The sequence below is a fragment of the Crinia signifera genome, chromosome 6, assembly GCF_055691185.1.
Source record: "Crinia signifera chromosome 6, ASM5569118v1, whole genome shotgun sequence".
NCBI lineage: Eukaryota > Metazoa > Chordata > Amphibia > Anura > Myobatrachidae > Crinia > Crinia signifera.
In genome coordinates, this window is record NC_139222.1 from 24,995,543 (window position 1) to 25,013,805 (window position 18,263).

The 18,263-nt window shown below is 46.4% G+C and overlaps 1 protein-coding gene and 1 long non-coding RNA gene across 2 annotated transcripts in view; one reads left to right on the forward strand and one right to left on the reverse strand.

The window, feature by feature from the left end:
- Positions 1–6,257, reverse strand: part of LOC146010233 (uncharacterized) — a 13,725-nt gene extending 7,468 nt beyond the window's left edge. Inside the window, exons 1-2 of the long non-coding RNA XR_014444749.1 lie at positions 6,186–6,257; positions 3,189–3,344 (exon numbers count right to left, since the gene is read on the reverse strand). This is a non-coding gene — a long non-coding RNA (uncharacterized LOC146010233). The remainder of the gene's footprint in view (positions 1–3,188; positions 3,345–6,185) is intronic.
- Positions 1–18,263, forward strand: part of LOC146010220 (uncharacterized) — a 137,929-nt gene that overhangs the window by 110,410 nt on the left and 9,256 nt on the right. The gene's annotated exons all lie outside the window — the stretch shown is intronic.

An 18,263-nucleotide genomic window follows, 5' to 3' on the forward strand; every position in this document is an offset into this window, starting at 1 on the left:
TAGCAAGACCCCCGAAGCACGGTGAAATGATGAACCTAAAAATCCATAGATGTGTGGCATATTTTAAAACACTCCTTTATACATAGGCCGGGTTTGTCGGGGCAAGTGTCACACTGGAAAATAGTTTGCTTTCTTATTCCCTTTTTATAGCAAACTTTGCACCTTTTTTGTGTCCTGCCCTTTTTTCCAGTGGAGGGGATTTCATCAGGAAAATGCTGCCCTGGTACAATACGGGGGCCAGTACTAGAAGTACTGGGGCCCTCTGCCTGCTGGTTCCCAAATATTAGGCCCTTTATGACTTCCTCTTGAAAGTGCATAAATGTCCCCCTCTGGCTGGTAGAACGGAATAGCACGTAAGCGTTATACAGTGCCATCTGGATGATATACACGGCCAGCTTCTTGTACCAGATTTTTGTTTTCCGCAGGGCACTGTACGGCTTCAGTACCTGATCTGTAAGATCCACTCCGCCCATGTACCTATTGTAATCCAGGATACAATTAGGTTTTGAGGTGTGGGTACTGGTACCTCGTACAGGGACGGAGGTGGTACTGTCTCCGTGAATTGTTGTCAGTATAAGGACATCCCTCTTGTCCTTATATTTGACCAACAACATATTTTCGGTGCATATTCCCCTGCTTTCACCCCTTCTCATTACTTGGGCAATGTGCGTTTTTGGGAGGCCTCTTTGGTTCTTGCGCACAGTACCGCAAGCTGCTGTACCTCTTGAACCAAGGGCCTTAAACAGGGGGATGCTGGTGTAAAAGTTATCCACATAGAGGTGATAACCTTTATCCAGGAAGGGGTGCACTAAATCCCAGACAATTTTTCCACTAACACCTACGAGGGAGGGGGGGCATTCTGGCGGTTCAATTCTTGAATCCTTCCCTTCATATACCCTAAACCTGTGGGTGTACCCTGAGGTGCTTTCACACAGCTTATACATTTTTATGCCATACCTTGCCCTCTTACTGGGAAGGTACTGGCGGAATTTAACCCTTCCTTTAAAATGTATAAGGGACTCGTCTATGCAAATGAATTTATCTGGGATGTACATCTCTTCAAATTTGGCACTGAAGTGATCAATGACCGGCCTGACTTTGAATAGCCGGTCAAAGGTGGGATCATCTCTGGGTGGGCACTGTGCATTATCGTTGTAATGCAAAAATTTAAGGATTAACTCAAAACGATTCCGGGTCATGGCCATACGGTAAAGTGGGGTGCTGTACAGAACATCTGTACTCCAATATTGCCTAATTTCTGGCTTTTTTACTATGCCCATATGAAACACCAGACCCCAAAACGTCATCATCTCTACTGCATCTACAGGGGTCCACCTAGCAAATGATGACGTGGGGTTTTGAGCAATAAACTGCTGGGCATATAAATTAGTTTGGTCCACCATTAAATTTATAAAATCATCAGAGAAAAATAATTTGAAAAAGTCAATTTCTCTGAGACCTGTGGAATCAAATTGGATTCCTGGGATGGCCAAAAACTCAGGAACCTGGGGCTCAAAATTGTCTGGTGGTGGGGTCCATACGAGATCAATTATTGGGGGGGGGTCTCAGCTGCTCTACGGGGGCGTCTTTGAGGGGGTCCCTCATCACTAGAGGAGGAAGAGGAGCTTAAGATGAATCCTTCAAATTCCCCGCTTGCCTCACTGGCTGTGTCAGAGTCAGAGGCAAGCATGGCATATGCCTCCTCCGCTGAATACATTCTTCTGGATGACTGGGATGACATTTGGGATGACATTTGGGATGACATTTGGGATGACATTTGGGATGCCATTTTTATTTTTGTGTTTCTGGTAGTGAAATGTTTCAACACGTGTATAGTGTAGGGGGGGTACAAACTTTATTTCAATGTAGTATGTAGTGTGTAGTGTGTATGTAGTGCAGAAAAAAAAAAAAAAAAAAGGTCCTGCGCCAAAAATTGAGCACAGATGTTGGTCAGTAACGTCCGTCACTGAACAGCGCTCAAAGGCAACAGGAATTTGATCAAAAAAATTTGATCAAAAAAAATTAAAAAAAGACCCCACAGCACCCTCAAAAAAAAAAAAAAAGGTGATCAGTGATGCGACACTGATTACCAGTGAGGGGCAGCAGGTGCACAACCTTTGGTGCAACTGACAGTGCAACTGGCAGGTATATATAAAAAAAAAAACCCTGCACCCCCAAAAAGTTGCTGATCAGCACAGATATACTGATCAGCACAAAAGGGGGGGTAGCAGACACAAAATATAGCACTCTCTATCACTCTCTATCACTATCTCTCTCTATCTATCTCTCTATCTCTCACTATCTATCACTATCTATCACACTGCAGCAGCAGCACTGACAGTTATATATATAAAAAAAAACCTGCAGCCCCAAAAAGGGGGGGTAGCAGACACAAAATATAGCACTCTCTATCACTATCTCTCTATCTCTATCTCTCACTATCTATCACTATCTATCACTCTCTATCTCTCTATCACACTGCAGCAGCAGCAGGAAGTCCCAAGAAGTCAGATCCAGGAAGCATCCAGCACGCTACAAGCAGTGATCAGGTGATCAGGTAAGGTATTTGCAAGGATCAGGTAAGTATTTGCAAGGATCAGGTCAGTATCACGGCAGATAGGCACGGTGACCGCTCTGCACGCAATTCCAGACCGGAATGGCGTCTGCAGCGCAGTCACCGTTAGTTTAAATGTCGCGCCTTGGCTGTGATTGGTCCGTGGGTCCCACGGACCAATCACAGCCTTGGGGGCAGGTGGGGTGAGGTGTCGTCGTCACCGATGACCCCCTCATGCCCCCTGACGCCCGGCGGTGATTGACACCTGTGTTACCGAGCGTCTGATTCGCTGGTAACACAGGAAAACGCTGTGAATGGCTGTTCACACTGAACAGCCAATCACAGCGATCGCCGACGGGGGGGCGGCATGCAGGGACATGTCTGCTGTCAGGGACAGCAGACATCGTCCCTCTGTCACTGCGTCTCTAGACGCAGTGACAGTTTAAAGTCATGACGTACATTTATGCCATGTGTCGGGAAGTACATCCCGACCATGACGTAAATGTACGTCAAATGTCGGGAAGGGGTTAAATCATAAAGCAGGTAGGACAACGTTTCAAAACCCGAAGGTTTTTTCCTCAGGTCCACTTAAATCATAATGCATATAAAGCAGGTTGACAAAACATTTTCTTACCTCCCGTGGGAGACTTTTATGGATGCAGTGACAAGCGTGTAGCCCGGCTCCGGTCCCGGACATCCGAACTTCCGGCTCATGCGTCATTCGGCACACCCCCAAAGGAGGAGTGGTATCTGGCGTCATACAGTGTACGTGTGCCGTAGCCGGGATACGCTGTAAACAGTGAAGACATAAGTGTTAACAAACTAAAAAGAGATTCCGTTGATTGTATTATATAAAAAATCTTCTCTTTGGTCTTTTTTGAACTTTTTTGTATTTCTTGCAGTATGTTGATACAGCGAGATGATGGGTTCACACACCTGAGCCTGATGTACACGCCCAGAGAGACAGGTCAACAGTACACAGGTGTCTGTAAGCACGCAGTCACGTGAGGGGTGGGCAGATAACTCACCGGCTCACGTGACACACACCTGAGGGGTATATAAATGTGAACGAGTGGTTTTTATATTGAGCCTGACGAAAATACGCAAGTATTGAAACGTTGCTTGTCTTCAATAAAGCTTTTCTATTTTGGATTACCCAAGTGTCTGGAGTGCTACGTCCACCGCCACAAAGTCTGTATATCTACTGACGAGGCACCCGACCAGCTAAAGCATCAAGGGTAGCTGTGCTCGGCCAAACCTACAAAGTATATATATATATATATATATATATATATATATATATATATATATATATATATATATATATATGTCGATTCCTTAATGCAATCCAAGAGGACCCGCACCAATCAAGCAGAAATCATCAATTCAAAGAATAGCACATTTATTCAGCCCAGCTCGCATCAAAAGTAGAGCACATGAGGCAAGGTATTGAGACACCCAACAGGCAGATACAGGTAAAATACATTACTGGCTCCTCAACGGCCGTTTCGCTGCTAGAGAGCACCTTTCTCAAGAGGGGGCATCACAGTACTGATGGCTAGAGCTCACATATATATATGTTGTAAATGATTAACTCACCTGCATGTCATCAACAATCTCCTCGGACACGCCGCAACACACAGCAGGTTACTCCCGTCCATCTCCACATTCCTATCACGGCGCCATGTGATACCGGAAGTACCACACGCGTTGTGGAACAGAAATGCAACAGAAATGCAGAGCATTCAGGCGGGGACCCGTTTGAGGTTCCTATGTCCCGGAAATCGTCATAGTACACGCAGCTGGTTACCATGGTACCACTGTAAACAATTCAGCGTATCTGATAGAAAGATATAAATGGCTGTGACATATAACAAAACCAAAAAATGGGCTGAGGGGAGTATCCACACGCTGACGCGCTCAGCATTGTACACTCAGCGGGCGGGTACTAGAAGCGCGGCAACGGCCGGGGAGGTACCGTAACTTCTCAGCGCCTATTAACTGTACAGGGCGCAGGGCGGGCAAAAACGGGCAGGATGAATTCGGCAGCTTTTACAGGGGCAGGGTGCAGCGCCCTGCAAAATAAGCCTAGCGGGATCACTGGTGGATTTTGCTGGGGCAGGACATACCTTGGTAGGGCTGGTCCTGGTTCCCCAAATATGGGGGACAAAATAAGCAGGGGTCCCCGTATTTTAATAACCAGCACCAGGCCCAGCAGGGTAATGCCACAGGGGATACGGTCATTGGGTCACCACCAAGTAGGTCGACACCACTAGGTCGACATGAGTTTAGGTCGACAAGACTTTAGGTCAGGCATGTCCAAACTATGTCCCTCCAGCTGTTGTGAAACTACAACTCCCATCATGCCTTGCCACAGTTTTACTATTAGGGAATGCTAAAATTATAGCACGGCATGCTGGGATATGTAGTTTCACAACAGCTGGAGGGCCACAGTTTGGACATGCCTGCTTTAGGTCAACATGGGTTAGGACGACAGGGTCATTAGGTTGACCTGGGGTTTTTTTTTCTGTTTTTTGAGCTGACATGTGCCAACAGGCAGAATTACTATGGCATGGTGGGAGAATAGAATGGCATGGTGGGAGAATAGAATAGTGTGCCGAGCTTAGGGAGGCACCGTGCCCGAAGCATGGTGAGCGCAGTGATCCATGCGGTGGGGGCGCAGTGGTACGTTTTAGTGTTTATGTTGACTGTGTTGACATCAGGGGTGGATTGGGATGGAAAACCAGCCATGGGAATCTGGGAAAGCAGGCAGCCCTACAAAAGGGGTGGGACCAAAAGAGAGAGATAGAGAGAGGGAACACAGAGAGAGACAGAGAGAGAGAACACAGAGAGAGATAGAGAGAGGGAACACAGAGAGAGATAGAGAGAGCGATCGCAGAGAGAGGGGGATCACAGAGAGAGAGAGAGGGACCGCAGAGAGAGATAGAGAGGGACCGCAGAGAGAGAGAGAGAGGGACCGCAGAGAGAGATAGAGAGAGGGACCGCAGAGAGAGAGGGACCGCAGAGAGAGAGGGATCGCAGAGATAGAGAGAGGGAACACAGAGAGAGATAGAGAGGGACCGCAGAGAGAGATAGAGAGAGGGATCGCAGAGAGAGAGGGACCGCAGAGAGAGATAGAGAGGGATCGCAGAGATAGAGAGAGGGACCGCAGAGAGAGATAGAGTGAGGGACCGCAGAGAGAGAGGGACCGCAGAGAGAGAGGGATCGCAGAGATAGAGAGAGGGAACACAGAGAGAGATAGAGAGGGACCGCAGAGAGAGATAGAGAGAGGGATCGCAGAGATAGAGAGAGGGAACACAGAGAGAGATAGAGAGGGATCGCAGAGATAGAGAGAGGGACCGCAGAGAGAGATAGAGTGAGGGACCGCAGAGAGAGATAGAGTGAGGGACCGCAGAGAGAGGGACCGCAGAGAGAGAGGGATCGCAGAGATAGAGAGAGGGACCGCAGAGAGAGATAGAGAGTTTTTCTTTGGGTGCCAAGAAACCTTGTATCGGCTCTGACACCTGGTATTATACTGCAGCCTGTGTGAGTAGAACAGCAGCTCCCCTGTAAGTGCCCTTATGGCTCACACCCAGCAATCACTACTATGCTGTTACTAGCAGTATAATACCTGGGGTCACCTGGTGCCAGCTGCAGCACTCTCCCTCCTGCCTGCCATGCGCACCAGGAAGGGACGTTTCCCTGGTAACACAGCTCCTCCTACTCTGCCCCACACAGGAAATACACTTTGGCTACAGCCGCTGGGAAGTCTGGGAGCTGGGTACAAACCACAACAAAATGGCTGCCGCTGTATGAGGACACACAATGAGACATCACTGCCGGACTGGTAGAAGCAGTAATTGCATTGAGAGAATGTAGAGTTCTGTGATGTGAGGTCACCGGTAGTGGATAGATTCCGTGATGTAAATACGACGCTTAGTAAGGCACTATAAAGAATGTCCCCTGTGTGAGAGAGCGGCGGCCATTTTACCGAAGACTAATTCCCGCGTTCAGTGTAGCAGCAGCATCTCGGCTTCCTGCTGGGGCAGCGCTGCTGATCTTACCTGAGGCCTCTCACTTCCAGCAGCCACGGTGATTAAGTTACGGGGGACCGAGAGAAGACATTGATGTATCTGGCAGCAGGTGATGGTATTGTGCTGCCCTGGTGTTATTATACAGGGGGAGCAGCCTGTGGTGTCCTGTTATACAGGGGGGAGCAGCATGTGGTGTCCTGTTATACAGGTGGAGCGGCCTGTGGTGTCCTGTTATACAGGGGGAGCAACCAATAGTGTCCTGTAATACAGGGGGAGCAGCCTGTGATGTCCTGTAGTACAGGGGGAGCAGCCTGTGGTGTCCTGTAATACAAGGAGCAGCCTGAGGTGTCCTTGTTATACAGGGGGAGCGGACTGTGGCATCCTGTTACAAATGCTATACCTGCAGCCTGTTGTGTAATGTTACAAATAGTATACAGAGGGAGCAGACTCTAGTGTGGTGGTATCATTTTATAGTTGAGCAGCCTCTTTTTAATTTTTTTTTTTTTTATTATTATTATCAGGGAGCAGCTTTCTGTCCTGTTACAAAACTTAAATTAACTAGATGTACATTTTTTCACTGTTTTTAGTCACTGATATCTTCTTAATAGTAGTAGTAGTATGATGATTATACAGGGTGAGCAGCCTTTGGTGCCCCATTACCATTATTTTGAGATAACCATGTACTACAATGGACATTGTGGTATTCTATAGTTCTTATACTGTACATGTGCCCATTGTTCTCTGTATGATGTGTGTGTGTGTGTGTGTGTGTGTGTATATATATATATATATATATATATATATATATATATATATATATATATATATATATATATATATATATATATATATATATATATATATATGCGGAAACATTAGAGGCAGCTGTTGTGCCTCTGTGTGGATTTCTCTTATGGTGGCCATACACTACTGGGATGTATCGCAGCAGTGTATGGCCATGCGACCCCCTCCGAGCCACCTGGGACCTGCATACGATGCATCACATACTGTCCTTTCACATGCGATGTATCCCATGTGACCCCATTCCCCACCACCAGGAGGGGGGCAGAGTCGCCGGGTGGGCAACCGGTCCGACGACCTGCTCAGGTCCGATACGAATCGGACCCAAGGCGGACGTCAAACACATTTGATTTCTCGGCCCGTTCCATTGGGATCGGGGGAAATTGGCCCAAATCGGACTAGTGTATGGGCACCTTTACCTAATATGTTACATGTGTACTGTGTGGTGTTTATTGTAATTATATTAACACCTAGACAACGGAGCAGTGAGGAAACGGAGTATTTACTAGACATCACGTGAGGGTGAGACACGTCACTGATTCCCCGAGAATGGACAAGGACCAGAGTCACATGACTGAGAGGATTCTAAATATCACCCTGGAGATCATCTACCTGCTGACTGGGGAGGTGAGGGGATCTGGGAGCGTCACTGTGACATCACCTATATCTATAGCAATAATACAGGGACGTGACTGGGGAGGTGAGGGGATCTGGGAGCGTCACTGTGACATCACTTATATCTATAGTAATAATTCAGGGAGGTGAGGGGATCTGGGAGCGTCACGGTGACGTCACTTATATCTATAGTAATATTACAGGGACGTGACTGGGGAGGTGAGGGGATCTGGGAGCGTCACTGTGACATCACTTATATCTATAGTAATAATACAGGGACATGACTGGGGAGGTGAGGGGACCTGGGAGTGTCACTGTGACATCACTTATATCTATAGTAATAATACAGGGACGTGACTGGGGAGGTGAGGGGATCTGGAAGTGTCACTGTGACATCACTTATATCTATAGTAATAATACAGGGACGTGACTGGGGAGATGAGGGGATCTGGGAGCGTCACTGTGACATCACTTATATCTATAGTAATAATACAGGGACGTGACTGGGGAGGTGAGGGGATCTGGTAGCGTCACTGTGACATCACTTATATCTATAGTAATAATACAGGGACATCACTATGGAGGTGAGGGGATCTGAGAGTGTCACTGATATCACTAATCTATTAATACTACAGTGACTTGACTAGTGGATCTTGGAGGTGACATCACATAGCAATAAGAGAGGGTACTGGGAGTGTATGCAGTGATAGTGTATTTTCCAATACACAGGGTTACGTAGTAGTGAAGAAGACATCCAGTGACCATGAGACACCGAGTTGCCATCCCTGTGTGTCAGGAGAACTGAGCAGGACCCAGAGCCTCATCACTGTGCCTCCACCTCACTCACTGACACATGGGAGAGACAAGGAGCAGAAGATCCTGGAACTCACCAACAAGATCATCCAGCTGCTGACCGGAGAGGTGACTGCTGGGAATGGGGCATTATACAGTAACACTGGAGGATGTGACCGGAGAGGTGACTGCTGGGAATGGGACATTATACAGTAACACCGGGGTAGGTGACCGGAGAGGTGACTGCTGGGAATGGGACATTATACAGTAACATCAGGGGATGTGACCGGAGAGGTGACTGCTGGGAATGGGACATTATACAGTAACACCGGGGGATGTGACCGGAGAAGTGACTGCTGGGAATGGGACATTATACAGTAACACCGGGGGATGTGACCGGAGAGGTGACTGCTGGGAATGGGACATTATACAGTAACACCGGGGGATGTGACCGGAGAGGTGACTGCTGGGAATGGGACAGTATACAGTAACACCAGGGGATGTGACCGGAGAGGTGACTGCTAGGAATGGGACATTATAGAGTAACACCGGGGGATGTGACCAGAGAGGTGACTGCTGGGAATGGGGCATTATACCGTAACACCAGGGGATGTGGCCGGAGAGGTGACTGCTGGGAATGGGGCATTATACAGTAACACCGGGGGATGTGACCGGAGAAGTGACTGCTGGGAATGGGGCATTATACAGTAACACCGGGGGATGTGTCTGGGTGATGACTGTATCACTGTGTGTGTCGGTTTCCTAGAAGGTGTCAGGATGTCACTGTCTATCTCTCTATGCAGGAGGAGGAGTATATAGAGGAACACAAGGGTCTGTGCAGGAATGTTATGATGGAGAATCACCGGCCCCTCACATCACTGGGTAAGAGGAGACTTTGTTATTGTACAGGGGAGAGCAGGTATGGGGCCCCCTATATACACACTTCATCTGCTAATCCACATGTACAATAAATTCAGTCACTGTGGGGGGCGTGGCTTCGGCGGCCATCTAGAAGCAGCTACTTGCACCAGCTCTCTGCTTATAATATCCTGTTTTAATATCCTGAGGGGGCTCACTTGCCTTAAAATCCCTGCAGAAGTGGGGGAAGCTGCCAGGCATATTTCTGTCTGCCCGCAGGAGCTCCGACATTAGGGGACTCTGAGGAGAAGCTCTGTTGTCGCGCTGGTCAAAGACTGTGACCCTGGCCTGCACATGCGCCATCTTGTGGCCTAAGGAATCCAGCTGAAAATACGAGCCGGGTTGCTGCGCTCCAGCTCTGATTCGCTCCACACGGCGCCCTGCTCCTGAGTGTCGGGGTGGTGCGCGTTCTTGCCCCACTTGCCCGTTCGCTGGACTGAGACACCTGTTGGGGGCTCTTTGAACCTTGTGACGGCTGGCTGGTGCCGGAGTGACTTGGAGCTCCCTGTTTGCTGCTGTATACAACACATTTCAGTGAGGCTGTCTGACGGTTCTGCAGCAGTGAGTAGTGCCTGATGCGGTACACTTGGTGGGCCGGCAACATTGTACCTGTTTGGATACTTGGTCAAGACACTGCTAACAGTGTTCTGCCTTTGGACTCCCTGAGTTACATACATCCTGAAACACATTATACTGGCACTGTCCTACACTTGGTGGCGTGCTAGCCGCCATCATTTTATATTGGGTTTATCCTATTGCTGCCAGTTTGCTTTTTGGATAGTCCCATAAATCCTGATACGTGCGATTTCTATACATGACCATGGAACAATCTCTACAACAAATACTAGGAGCAATTCATGGATCTACTGTCAGACTGCTTCGCCAGCTAGATGATATGCGAGGGAATGTCCCAGTTTCTACCTATAACATTGAACCGCGCGATCCAGATTTACCTGTGCTTATTGACCCTTTGGCCTTGCCTGCTCCTGCACTGGACAATGCTTTGGCCATGCACTGCTCCACTGTGGAGGGCAATATGCCTGTATCCTCTACACCGGTGGCATCTGTCATCCCTATGCCAGTTCACACCTCAGTTATATATTTCTTTATGAATCTGCATACAGCACAGTTTAATTGCTGTCCTGATCCTGAACATTTCTTCTATTGTATGACTTGCCTGAAAACCCCTCTTTTTTTCACCGCCAAAACTCTTTCTACCTTCTTCCTTCAATGATGCCGAATGCTGGCCAGATTAGGAGAGGATATGCGTGCTTGACTCTGCTGTTATTAAGAACCTGGCCGGTCTGACACGTATTTCCTTCTAATGTGCTTTTTCCTATTATGCTATTCATATGTTTGTATTCTGAGTTTTTTTTTTTTTTTGTATAACAGGGGTAATATTAAACTTCTCGCGCCTGCTGGTTATGAGAGAAATAGGTTTGCCCCACCTAATACCATGGGTCCACCGCCCCAGTCGATCCACATTGCTATTCTCCTTAAATTGGGTGGGTGGGTGGTTAAAGGCACACTGAGTTAATTTTGCTACATTAATGGGGCCTACACACATGCCGATTTTGTGCCATTTTCTAAGCGATTTAGCAAGGTCGCTTAGAAACTAAGCATACATCGGTGTGTGTGTGGGGGCTAAACCGATATAGATGCGCGGCCCCGCGCGTCTAAATCGCATTAATAGGGCCTACACACATCCCGATTTTGGCCAGAGATATAGCATGCCAGATTTAGCATAGCAGATTTCCTTTGAGCACAAAATCATCTATATTGCTTAGAACGTGCAAAATGTGTCAACGATATGCCTCAGCGATTCTGCTTGGCGATTTAAGCATGCCAGATTCTTCTTGGGCTCAGGGAGTGTCCAGATGAGCAAAATCGGTGGTCACTTGAGCACAAAAAAAAGACACCACACAAAAGCCGCCCGATATGCAGGGTCTTGCTAAACGATTTTGCTAGATTGATGGGACATGCTCATTCTTCATCTTAATGCAATTTAGACGCGCGGGGCCGCGCATCTATATCGGTTTAGCCCCCACACACACACACCGATGTATGCTTAGTTTCTAAGCGACCTTGCTAAATCGCTTAGAAAATGGCACAAAATCGGCATGTGTGTAGGCCCCATAAGATGAAGAATGAGCATGTCCCATCAATCTAGCAAAATCGTTTAGCAAGACCCTGCATATCGGGCGCCTTTTGTGTGGTGTCTTTTTTTTTGTGCTCAAGTGACCACCGATTTTGCTCATCTGGACACTCCCTGAGCCCAAGAAGAATCTGGCATGCTTAAATCGCTAAGCAGAATCGCTGAGGCATATCGTTGACACATTTTGCACGTTCTAAGCAATATAGATGATTTTGTGCTCAAAGGAAATCTGCTATGCTAAATCTGGCATGCTATATCTCTGGCCAAAATCGGGATGTGTGTAGGCCCTATTAGAAATAGAGAGTTGGCCGGATTAATATTTTTGACTATTCATATTTTTTTTTATATATTTACCTTACTGTCATATATATATATATATATATATATATATATATATATATATATATATATATATATATATATATATATATATATATATATATATATATATATATATATATATATATATATATATATATATATATATATATATATATATCTATCTATCCTGTTATTTATTTGTCCTTATGCTGTGTACATTTCACACTCTTTGCTGTGGCTAATTTCTATAATGCAAGTTTGTCTGTAAATTTTGGGTATATATATTTAACGGATACTGGGTCATTGCCCCATACAGTCCATTTGTCTGTTATCCATACATGGGAGAGAGAGAGGGAGGGTGGGAGGGAGGTGGTTTTAGATTAGTATATAGTAGCTTAGTATAGGTCTAGGGGGGGTTAAGGTTATACACGGTGGGGGGTTATGGGGAGGTTTGTTTTGGGGTAGTTATGGGAAGGTTTAATTTGGGTTTTGTTCATTTTTACTTAAATAGGTAGACAGTCATTGATTTTTTTTTTTTACTCTAACCGGATATGCTATTATTCTAGGTCAGCTCAATTCAGGGTGGCTTTATACTCTTTAATATCCACATCCTCTATCATCACATACACTTGTTTATATTTGTCTAAAAAACCCCGAATGGCGCCTTCGGGTAGTTGGGCTCTTATTTACTTGTATCGGTAGTAATTTACATATCCTGATCCCAATGTACTGTATATCTTTTCACAATCTGTATTACCATTTGATGCTGGAATGTTGCATATCCCCTATGTCTTAAATGTCTACCCTTAGCCTTGTTTTTGGTATAGGTGTACTCCTTTAAAATTCAATAAAAATTACCTAGAACGGCGCCCATCGCGGTCGTCGCGGGTACATTATTGGCCACCCGCGATGCTAACGACGCGATCAATCATCGCGTCGGTCGCGATGTCGCTAGCATCGCGAGTGGACAACAATGTACCCGCGATGACCGCGATTGATCAATCATCGCGGTCATCGCGATGTCGTTGGCATCGCGGGCGCACAATAATGTACCCGCGATGACCGCGATTTCTGGCTGTGGAAAAAAGACAAGTGAAAAAAATGAAAAACACAGCAAATGGCATGGCATCCCTCAATTGAAAAAGTGTGAAAAATACAAAAATACATGAAAATTCCACCTAACACTTAAATGTCATAGATAACAATCAAACCGCACACCTGTTGCGGTGATTTTACAGTAAAAACGCGCACATATCGCGGTGATTTAACATTAAAACTGCGCAGATATCGCGGTGATTGCGGGCACATGGCGGCTGGTTGCATCATGGGTGACCATGGCCGTCATGTGCCTGCAATCACCGCGATAGTTGCGCAAAAAGCAAAAAAATTCAATAAAAAAACACATCAAATTACATGGCAAACCGCGCACATATTGCCGTGATTGCGGGCACATGGCGTCCGTTTGCATCACGGGTGACCACGGCCGTCATGTGCCTGCAATCACCGCGATGGGTGCGCAAAAAAGCACCAAAATACAATAAAAAAACACATCAAATTACATGGCAAACTGCGCACATATCACCGTGATTGCGGGGACATGGCGGCCGGTTGCATCACGGGTGACCACGGCCGTCATGTGCCTGCAATCACCGCGATGGGTGCGCAAAAAATCAACAAAATACAATAAAAAAACACATCAAATTAATTGGCATTCCTTAATTATAAGACAATGAAATAAGACACGACACAGGTTAAGAATTTCAAATTCTGACTTATTTTTTTATTTTTTAATAAAATATATTATTTTTTTAATTTAGTATAAAATAATTTTTTTTTTTTTTTTTAAAGAATGGTGGGGGGGGGGGGGGAAGGTCTGGGCGAAGGTCATTGAAAGTATAGGAGAATAGATGCCTCTTGGGAGGAACTGGATTACAACAAGGCAAATCGGAATGAGGCATACAAAAAATGGGGCTCAATACGCAAAAAGGCACCCTAATGCAAACATGCACTGGGTACAGAAGAAAATGCAAATATGCGGAACAGTCCATGGTGAAGGTGCAAAACAAGTACGGACAGCTCAAAGTCCAGGAGTCCGATACTGCGACCATCAGTAACCGAAATTATGGCCTACGAGCAACAAAGTTCATCATGGAGCAAATAACAAACAGAGTGGAACAAGGGCATTGCTGCAAGGCACAATAATTTAAAAACCAATTAAAATCAAATCACTAATTAATGGCGCTCTTCACCTGGGAGGGGACTTTGTGTGCTCAACAGAGCACTTGAAATAGTCCCAGGCAAAGACGAAGGGTCTGTGACTGGTGGCAAAGGGGGCCTCGGCGCGTACATAAAAGGGGCAGGAGGAGGCGGAGCATAACCCGACGCACTGTACGAAGGGTAGTGATAGGGGTAATTGGGCATTTGGGCTGCTTGCCATACGACGTTGGCAGATGGCTCTATATTGCATGCACTAGAGAGACTTCTCTCTGATGCACGCATTATAACGCTATATACCAACCTCTTACACTCATGGAGCTGGTCTGGCGCCATGCCCCGCATTTCCACGGCAAGGTTATTACTAAAAATTTGGAAATCGTCAAGGGGAATTTGAGGTGCCTCCGGTGCCGACGTGCTAGAATGCCCTTGGACATTACGAGCAGTCCTGGACAGCTGTCTTCTGGGACGCCTCCTCGGGATAGCAGGTGCAGTGCTCTCCGTCATTGGAGTACTGTCCCCCTCTGCAACTGCCACAGGCTCCTGCTCTGTCTCAGGGGGAACTTTCTAGAAAGGGGAAAAAAAGGGAAAATGGTTATAACATGACATTTCACAGTCACTTACATGCAAGACATTTGTCAGGAAATACTTACAACGTCCACACTCTCCGCTGCAACGGACGAAGAGGTGTCCTCCGTATCCGTTCCCCCTGTTCCACTCTGTTCTCTCTGCTCCAAGATGAACTTCATCCGCTCGTAGTACCATAATTTCGGCACGTAGACGTCATCAGCATCGGCTCCGGAACTCTGAGACTGCCGTACTCGATTCAACTCCTTCACCATAACTGTCCGCATATTCGTCATCCTCTTCTGTACCCAGGCGACGTCTGCATTAGGTACCCGTTTGCGTACAAGAGCCACCATTTTCCGATACGCCTCATTCCTCTTCGCCTTGTTGTAGTAATCCGGATGTTTCATCTCCCAGAGGCACCTATTCTCCTTATACAAATCAATGACCTTCGCCATGAAACCGTTTGACAGTTCTCGCTGAGACATTGCTGTAAAACAAAAACACAAACAAAACCATCTATAAGTAATTGATGTCTATACGGTATGTCAAAATGGTATCGCATCACATCAAATGGCACAACTCCCATGGCATCTGATGTGAGGCGATTCCATTTTCACCAAAAATCATTCACATTTGCTAGTCTACCACCCCCACTATCCACGCGCATCCGAAGCGTGGCGAGCGGCGGCGGTACGCGTCCTCCGACCTTTTCATGCCCTACTATCCACGTCGGCGTGGAGTTGAGAATAGAATAGTGTGGCGAGCGCAGCGAGCCACCGAGCCCGAAGCGTGGCGAGCGCACGCAGATACCTTCACAGGTAAGCGCGTCCCTTCGCGGGCTTCACTGCAATACGAGCACAGTTACCAGTGAAGCCGTTGAAGGGACGCGTTTACCTGTAAAGGTATCCGCGTCCCCACGCGGGGCTCGCTGCGCTCGCCACGCTTCGGGCTCGGTGGCTCGCTGCGCTCGCAACACTATTATATTCTCAACTCCACGCCGACGTGGATAGTAGGGCATGAAAAGGTCGGAGGACGCGTACCGCCGCCCCTCGCGGGGCTCGCTGCGCTCGCCACGCTTCGGGTGCGCGTGGATAGTGGGGGTGGTACCCTGGGAAAAAAAAGGCATTTGGGTTACATTTACAAATTAATTAGAAGAACAATTTAAGCACGACTTACCTTATTCGGGGGATAACGGCGTTTATTTTTATTTTTTTTGTTCTTCAATTCCACCGATTACAGCAACTTCAATTCCCCAAAAAAATAAAAAAAACATCATTAATCAAAATCCAATGACATAGAAATCCACTGATTATCAGTCGGTGACATATGTTGCTATGGCTTTTTACACATAGCAACCACCGTTTCAATGTTAATTCACAGTGTAAAATGCTGGTTGCTATGTGCAAGCGTGCATAGCAACAATTGTCACAAACATAATATATGCAGGTGACGTATGTTGCTATGCGCTATTTCGCATAGCAACCAGTGTTATCCACTGTAATTTTAACAGACTTACATTGGTTGCTATGTGCAATACCATATAGCAACATAAGTCACTCACTGATAATATGGTGACGTACATTGCCATGTGCTAGTGCACATCGCAAGCGCTGTTAAAAACGGTGGTTTCTATGTGTAAAAAGCGATAGCAACATATGTCACCCACTGATTATCAGTTTGTGACATATGTTGCTATGGCTTTTTACACATAACAACCACCGTTTCAATGTTAATTCAGTGTAAAATGCTGGTTGCTATGTGCAAGCGTGCATAGCAACAATTGTCACAAACATAATATATGCAGGTGACGTATGTTGCTATGCGCTATTTAGCATAGCAACCAGTGTTATCCACTGTAATTTTAACAGACTTACATTGGTTGCTATGTGCAATACCATATAGCAACATAAGTCACTCACTGATAATATGGTGACGTACATTGCCATGTGCTAGTGCACATCGCAAGCGCTGTTAAAAACGGTGGTTGCTATGTGTAAAAAGCGATAGCAACATATGTCACCCACTGATTATCAGTCGGTGACATATGTTGCTATGGCTTTTTACACATAGCAACCACCGTTTTAATGTTAATTCACAGTGTAAAATGCTGGTTGCTATGTGCAAGCGTGCATAGCAACAATTGTCACAAACATAATATATGCAGGTGACGTATGTTGCTATGCGCTATTTCGCATAGCAACCAGTGTTATCCACTGTAATTTTAACAGACTTACATTGGTTGCTATGTGCAATACCATATAGCAACATAAGTCACTCACTGATAATATGGTGACGTACATTGCCATGTGCTAGTGCACATCGCAAGCGCTGTTAAAAACGGTGGTTGCTATGTGTAAAAAGCGATAGCAACATATGTCACCCACTGATTATCAGTCGGTGACATATGTTGCTATGGCTTTTTACACATAGCAACCACCGTTTTAATGTTAATTCACAGTGTAAAATGCTGGTTGCTATGTGCAAGCGTGCATAGCAACAATTGTCACAAACATAATATATGCAGGTGACGTATGTTGCTATGCGCTATTTCGCATAGCAACCAGTGTTATCCACTGTAATTTTAACAGACTTACATTGGTTGCTATGTGCAATACCATATAGCAACATAAGTCACTCACTGATAATATGGGATGCGGTCATTTTATCGAATGACATTAGTTCGAATGTCATTTGGTCGACCCCACTAGGTCGAATGTGTGAAAAGGTTGACATGGGTTTATGTCGACTGCCATTAGGTCGACTGGGCTTAGGTGGAATTGCTCTTTTTGGTTTTTTTTGGTGCTGACATGTGCCGACAGGCAGTGGTTCATGCCCTACCATCCACTAGGGCGTGGAGGAGGTTATTAAAGATGTGGCGAGCAAAGCGAGCGATGCGAGGGTCCGATTCACTATGTCAACAGTGTCCATGTCAACACTGTTGACATTTCGGCCAAAAAACCCCCAAAAAGAGCAATTCGACCTAACCCCAGTCGACCTAATGGCAGTCGACATAGTCGGAAGGTCGACATAAACCCATGTCAACCTTTTCACACATTCGACCTACTGGGGTCGACCAAATGACATTAGTTCCAATGATCCACACCCCTCCAACTGCCACTGGGACCCCCTTCTACCCTTCTTCCACACAAGCCATCTGCCCCCTCCCACCCCCTCCCCCCTCTCCCCCCCTCCCTCTCCCCCCCTCTCCCCCCCTCCTCTCCCCCCCTGTCCCCCTCTCCCCCCCCCCCCCCAAAATTTACCCAAAAACGCCACAGGCCACTTACATGTG